The sequence below is a fragment of the Mus pahari genome, chromosome 13, assembly GCF_900095145.1.
Source record: "Mus pahari chromosome 13, PAHARI_EIJ_v1.1, whole genome shotgun sequence".
NCBI classification, from domain to species: Eukaryota; Metazoa; Chordata; class Mammalia; order Rodentia; family Muridae; genus Mus; species Mus pahari.
The window spans coordinates 69,285,501-69,292,705 of record NC_034602.1 but is presented as its reverse complement, the minus strand read 5'-3'; positions in this window follow the sequence as shown (position 1 = coordinate 69,292,705).

The following is a 7,205-nucleotide window of genomic DNA, read 5'->3' as shown; positions in this document are numbered from 1 at the left end:
TCTCCCTCTCAAGAGCATTAAAGCGTTGCTGCAGAAGGATCCTGTTTGTGTGCCGCGTCATTTCTTGCTGGCGAGAAGGTAGCGCGGGACATATATATATATAAATGGTGGATTGGGCTGAGCCCCAAATACCACACATGTACATTTGGATGAATGGGGCAGAGCTCCCCCACCCCAAACCACTATTTTATTTCTTTATTTTGGTCTTTTTATACCTTCTTAGACAAAAGTTCTTTAGAAAATTACCTCATAGACAAAATGCTATTCAAAAGGGGAGTTACAGAAGAATGTTAATGGTAAGTTCAAAGCAGTGTTTCACTCTGTAACCTCATTATAAGTTTAAAGCATGAGGTCTACATGGACTGGCTTTATCCTAGTGCGCATCTGTGGCTTTTGTCTTGAATCTGACATGAAATGAATATTTATCCTTGGTCACGAATTTATCCCAAGACTATTTCTCTTGCAATACAACTATTAGGGTCACCATATCCTTATTATGCAGCTTTTAGTTACTATTCTATGAGGAAGGGGCACATTCTATTCCTGATTTTAACTATATTGCATCTTTCTGGGAAAACAACTAACATCATCTCTTTAAATTTCCTGTTTAAAGTACTTGAATCAACTCAGGAATTCTATAAAGTCATTAATTCCTCTATAGAGCATTAATTCACAAAAGTTCATCAATATGTTGAGAGAATAGTGTGGTCTGAAGCCCAGGAGACAGGAAGACAGGAAAGGCAGATCAGCACCAAGAAGCAGTGCTGGGCTGAAGTCTCTAAGGACCCTGCATTCTTAGAGCTCATCATTGCAGGCCAAACAAAATGGTCGGCCTTCTCCTGAAAACTTTCATGTATGCCTTTAGCCTTTTCTAAATGGCATCTAACAGGGCTGGCCGCAGCATAGATTTTAAAATAATTTTAGTGACTAGATACCAAATAAAAGGTGAGTGTCATGTAGTACAGTAGAATGAATGTTTAATATCTCTTGCTCTAACCAAATCATTTATTCTCAGTTAAATGCAGAAATACTTCTAGAGAAATTTTTATGGCTTTCATTTTATGATAATTTTTATGGTGTACATTTCTTAATTTTTTTTTTTTATTCAATAAGGTCAGGATGAAAGTAAGTATCAATGGAACTGCACGTTTCCATTGATGAGAAATAAGAAAAGATATTTCTAACAGTGAGATTAGTGGTGAATATATGGGTAAATAATGAGCTTATTTTAGATTTGAATATAATGCATTGTTAAGTATATGAACAATAAATAATAAATATAATAAATAATATAACAATAAATAATTTTGTCTCACAGATAAAAATAAGTTTTGTATATATAAAATGTAAAAGGCTAGCCTTAAACTCTTGCTTTTTTTACTGTTACCTTTTACTTAATTATGCAGGCTATTAAATTAAGCAGTTTTGACAGATTAAATATCAGTGGAAAAGAGAAACCAAGAAGTTTGGATCAGTTTGCATTTATACCTCACTATATCTCTGCAGTAATTCAGTGTGTAATATGACAGCATAACTGTGAAAAGGATGCTCTAATAGATTCAAATTAGAAGGATCTGGAATCCCTCAATAAGAGTTCAGTCTACAGCTGTGAAAGAATCATTCATTTTTCCTAGGAAACAGAATGACTGATTAGAAAAATATAGATGACTTACACTTAGAGGGTCTTCTCAGGATTCCTATTTCATTCATTTCATTCATTCAGAGACATAAAGACTTAAAATGACTATTAAAATTACCAAATACATAAGAATAAAGAGAGTTACTAACAATAAAATTAATAATATATATTTTTATAATTAAATATGATATTACAATCAATTATACAATCAATAGATAATTTAATAATAGGGATATACCTTGTAAACTAATTTTGAGCTCTTTCATTTGTGTTAACAAAACAAGAATTAGTGACCTATGTTTTTGCTTGGAAAATTAAAACAGGGATAGTGAACTGAAGACTAAAGAAGAATTTACAGGAATTTTCCATTTAAACATATATTTTATTGATATATGTTTCAATAAGTATGTTAAATTTATACTTATATATACATATATACATATACTTATACATATACATATACTTATATTTACATATATAATTATAAATATAAACGTATAAGTATACAAGTATAATATAAATATATATGTATAAGTATACAAGCATATATATATAGTATACTTGTATACTTATATATGTGCATATATATATGTATAGTCTCTTTCAAATATTCTAGAAATTCTCATACTCTCATACTTCTGTTTGTTATTACTTATTTGTTGTATACATTATTTATTTGTTTTCAATTTATTGAATTTTTAATATAGAAGAGATCCAGATCCTATTAATCAGACCAGCCATCAGCATTCCTGGAGACACATAGTTGTCAATACGTTTTAAAATATAAAGAATACTAATTTTATAACATGGTGAGAACAACAATAAAGAAAATTCATAGACAGGAGGTAGTGAATATAAGCGCTGTAATTTTAACGTTATATTTACAAAGGCACGCCTGAGCCGGGCGTGGTGGCACACACCTTAATCCCAGCACTCAGGAGGCAGAGGCAAGCAGATTTCTGAGTTCAAGGACAGCCTGGACTACAGAGTGAGTTCCAGGACAGCCAGGGCTATACAGAGAAACCCTGTCTTGAAAAACAAACAAACAAACAAACAAACAAAAAACAAACAAACAAAAATCCAAAAGCATGCCTGAAGAGGATTTGCTAGTGTGGTAGGATGATGCTTTGAACAAATTCAGTCCTGTAAGGTAGAGAGTGCATCCACGGTAAACTGAGAACACATCTGTGTGTAAGGATACCACTGCTTCTAAAGCAAAGTAACATGAAAAATCTAATGGAAGATGGAGCCAGACTTATACTGTGTAGCCAAAGATACCTTAATTTATGACTTTATTTCACCCAAGAGCTTTTAGTTAAAGACTGATTTGACATTTAATTGTTTAAAAAAACCTGCTTTCACTGATGATTATTGAGAAAATGTAGAAAATGATTGAAAGCTGACAATAGTGAGAACAGAATAGTGAGAACAGAAGTTGTTCAAGAGCTTCACAATGGTACTGAGAGAATGTACTACAGGGTTCTGTTAGGCAATTAGAACAAAATGAGAGAGCATCTCATGTTTTGGATACATTTAGATAGCAAGTCCCAGTTTTTTTGTGGAACAACGGGATTTAATGTGTGAAGGTAAACTAGAGTCAAGGATGAATGCAGCAGGGTGTACTTGATAAGCTGGAGCTTCTCTCAATTAGCCAAATGAAGTATAACAAATATCCAAAGAAAAGACAACACTTGGAACACTTAAGTAACTTAGATTTGGCCACATGGGTTTAAAGACGTCATTCAAACAGAAGTAAAAGAAAGAGAGAGAGAGAGAGAGAGAGAGAGAGAGAGAGAGAGAGAGAGAGAGAGAGAGAATGAAAAGTATTTAGTATAATGTATTCAGGCATAGAGCAGTGATCTGACAGAAAATTTTATACAAGAACTATCTCAAGTTAGAATAATTTGTTATCTCTCTATAAATTTTGCAGAATAGATAGATAGATAATTATATAGATAGATGATAGATAGATAGATAGATAGATAGATAGATAATTAGATAGATAGATGATAGATAGATAGATAGATAGATAGATAGATAGATAGATAGATAGATAGATATAGAGATATATGAATATTCTGTGACACATGTTGCCTTTGTATGTGAAGAAAAATAATTAGGATGACATGAATGGCTTCTTGGAGATGGTGTGAATTTCTGTAAAATGTCTGAAGGTCTCTTGTCCAAGAGAGATAACAAATAAGGACAAGAGTAGACAACATATAGTAGAAAAATTAGGGATTCTTTGGATGACAGACCCAAGTAAGAATACAAGGTGTGAAGATTAGTGTTAAATGTCAACTCAACAGAATCCAGGACCATCGGGGAGATTGGCTTCTGGCCATGACTGTAGAAAATTATGGTGATTGCATACATTGAAATGAAAACAAAAAAACAACAACAACAACAAAACAAAACTACCCAGTGTGGGTGAAACCATTCATTTCTGGGATCCTGGGCTGGACATAGGAAGAAATAGAGCTGAATTTCAGGAGTATCCTCTCATTGTTTTATTTTCTGTGTAAGGTTTTTTTTTTTCCTGAATGTAAATTTAATATCACACACAGAATCAATTTCTGGTTAAATTGATTCTCAACTAGGATCTTGTGTGCTGTAGAACTGTGAGGCAAAGCAAAAGTTTCAACCTTTAATTTGCTTTTGTCACAAAATTTATGTCAGCAGCAAAAAAGGAAACTCAAGCAACAGTCACATGTGCAAATTTCTCTTTCTGCTTTCCCAAAATAATACATAGGATAAAACAGAGATAAGAGGCAAGTGGGAGTCAAATGTATATAGTTGCTAGATCTTCTGTCTCTCCTTTGTACATGAGTGAACATTCTTCCTGTTTTGCATATCATTTCCTTTGCCTTGAGTACCACCATTGCAAGCCTGAACATTTTTCTCTTCTCCATCATACATAACACATTTAAATATCTGCCCCTTAGTTAATCTTTCCTCAAAAAATATGAACACATGCCCAATATAGCCAGTGTACTCTGGTTCTATATTATATTTGCATAATTCACTTAGGTGCTTTCTCTTTCTCCCTATTTTCTTCTTATCTATATACTTGAACACTTGTGTTTCTTATCACTACTTTCCCACCACTCTCCACTAGAAATGTCAAGTTAGTGTGGAAGAGTATTTACAAGTAATCTTTATGTAAATGGTCTATTTTGGGATGAAAATATCAATTAGATGCTAAGAACACTTGTTCTTAGAGAAGGCCAGTTTGGTACCCAGTAAACACAGACATCTATAAGTCCAGACCCAGGTTGATATGTGACCCTCTTCTGACCTTTTCAGGCACCAGGCACACATACAGTTATCATACATTTATTCAGAAAAAAAAAAACACACTCCTATAAGTAAAATAAATATTTTAAACATTTTTTTAATTTTTAATCAAGTTAGTCTACAATCATAGGAGTCTCTCAATACATGAAATTTGAATATAACAAGAACTTTTTCTAATGGTGGCATTCAAGTCCCCAAGAGTTACTTTTAACATTACTTTTGCTGTTCATTGTTGAACTAAAAATGTCTTATGAACCCTAAGGGGATATAGGCCATCCAAATAAAACCCACAAGTTAGAATTCAGCAATGATGTTAAATTTCATCAGAACATAGAGTTTGGACAAGGTGTTAATTAACAAATAAGGTAAAGGATACATTTAGTATAAGAAATAGAACAAATGGTGGCAAAACTTAAAACTTAACATAAGATTAGCTGGGCTCATAAAATAAAAACTGTTATATGTGTCCTGTTTTTGACATGGGGAAAAGAAAGAAATAATGAAGAGTGCACATTGTGAAAGACAGAGAGTCCAAAGGAGACATAAAGATGAGGCAAAAGAAGAAACTAGCAAAGAAAACAGTTTGTGATAAATGCAAAATACTATAAAGATATTGGTATTAGTAAAAATCAACTAAACAACACAGAATAGACTATATATTGTCAACTTTGTATATACATGTTTGTGTATATGTATGTGTGTATATGTATGTATGTATGTATATATGTGTGTGTGTGTGTGTGTGTGTGTGTGTGTGTATCACAACAATAGACTTTTGTTCATTTTTATGCTTAAATTTCTGAGTTATTATGCCCCAAATTAGAGTTTCTTCCACCATGTTGTTAAGTAGCTTTCTTAGAAAAATCGTTTCTGTTTTACAAATAACACTCTCAGCTATATCTGAATTAACAAAAGTCCTGGGAAAACTAAAGAACCAGCCTAATATTTAAAGTCAGACATTTGTAATCCAAATTTAGCTCTCTTTCTATAAGGTAGGAGAATATGCACATGTATTCTTCGTACAATTTTTCAAAAACTAGACTTATCTGAGAAGTGAAAAAATGTAAGAGGGATGAAAATTGATCTGAGTTTATGCACCAAGCTTAAGATATGAAATCCATATAGAAATAAGTCTGAGAAGTACAACGTGATAAGCTTTACTTCAAGTTCTAGGAGGATTCAGAAAGCAAGAAAGCAAGGGTATACAATTAATATGAAAGACTTAAAATGTAACGTTATGGAAAAAATAATGTTGACTAATTAAAATATGTCACGTTCATTGTTAACTTTGTTCCATTGTAATTGCATCCTCATACTTTCTCTTCTAGATGGGGAGCAGATATTATTGATTGAGTGAATATGGTACAGGCATTAATCGTGAGCAGTGAAACGAAGCCAATTTGCAGGAAATGTTCCTGAAACCTCAATCTGGAGTCAGTGATCATAGAAATAGGGGCATGACTTTTTTTGAACAGCTAAAAGTAATTTTTAGGTGACTTAATAATAGATTTATTTGTCCAGTGTAATTAAAAGTATTTACTAAACTCAAGTACCTGGGATAGGGTTCATAATGATATAAAGAGTGTTTGTATTTTGCTTCTTTTCTAGGCAGAGTAATATTTGTACCCATATCGTATCAAAATAAACACAATTCCCATCCCTTCAAAGTGATGAACAACAAGGCAGAACGAAAGAAAAGGAGCAGCAGCAGAAACCACACTTCTATTTCTCAGTGTGGCATTTTCTTGCTGCTGGCATAGATGCTGCCGCAGGCAAAGTAAAGCCTATTACAAATGCACACAAACTCATTTCCCACACAAATAATACTTTCCTTAATTTCACAGAATTTAAGAGATAAATCATACTATATTTGATCCTGTAAAGCACCAGACAAAGAAATGTTACCTCCTTAAACATCAGGTCAGATCACCCAACACAGCAAAGAGACACTGTGCACAGATACACATTTTTGCAGCTTATAATTTCCCTTATAAAATTATGAAAGTTATCACTGTTGGACTTATCACAGAGACTTACAATTCTTATTTCATACTGTTTTATCAGTTGGAGGGAACTCAATGATAGAACAAACTTTGCTATTGTAACTTTAATCAAAATAGTTTCCTTTGCTAACATAATGTCTTACTATGGACTTTAAAATGTTCACTCTGAAAGGAAATGGGTTCTGTAAAAAGAGAATTATATTACTCAGAACACTGATATATATATATATATATATATATATATATATATATATATATATATATAT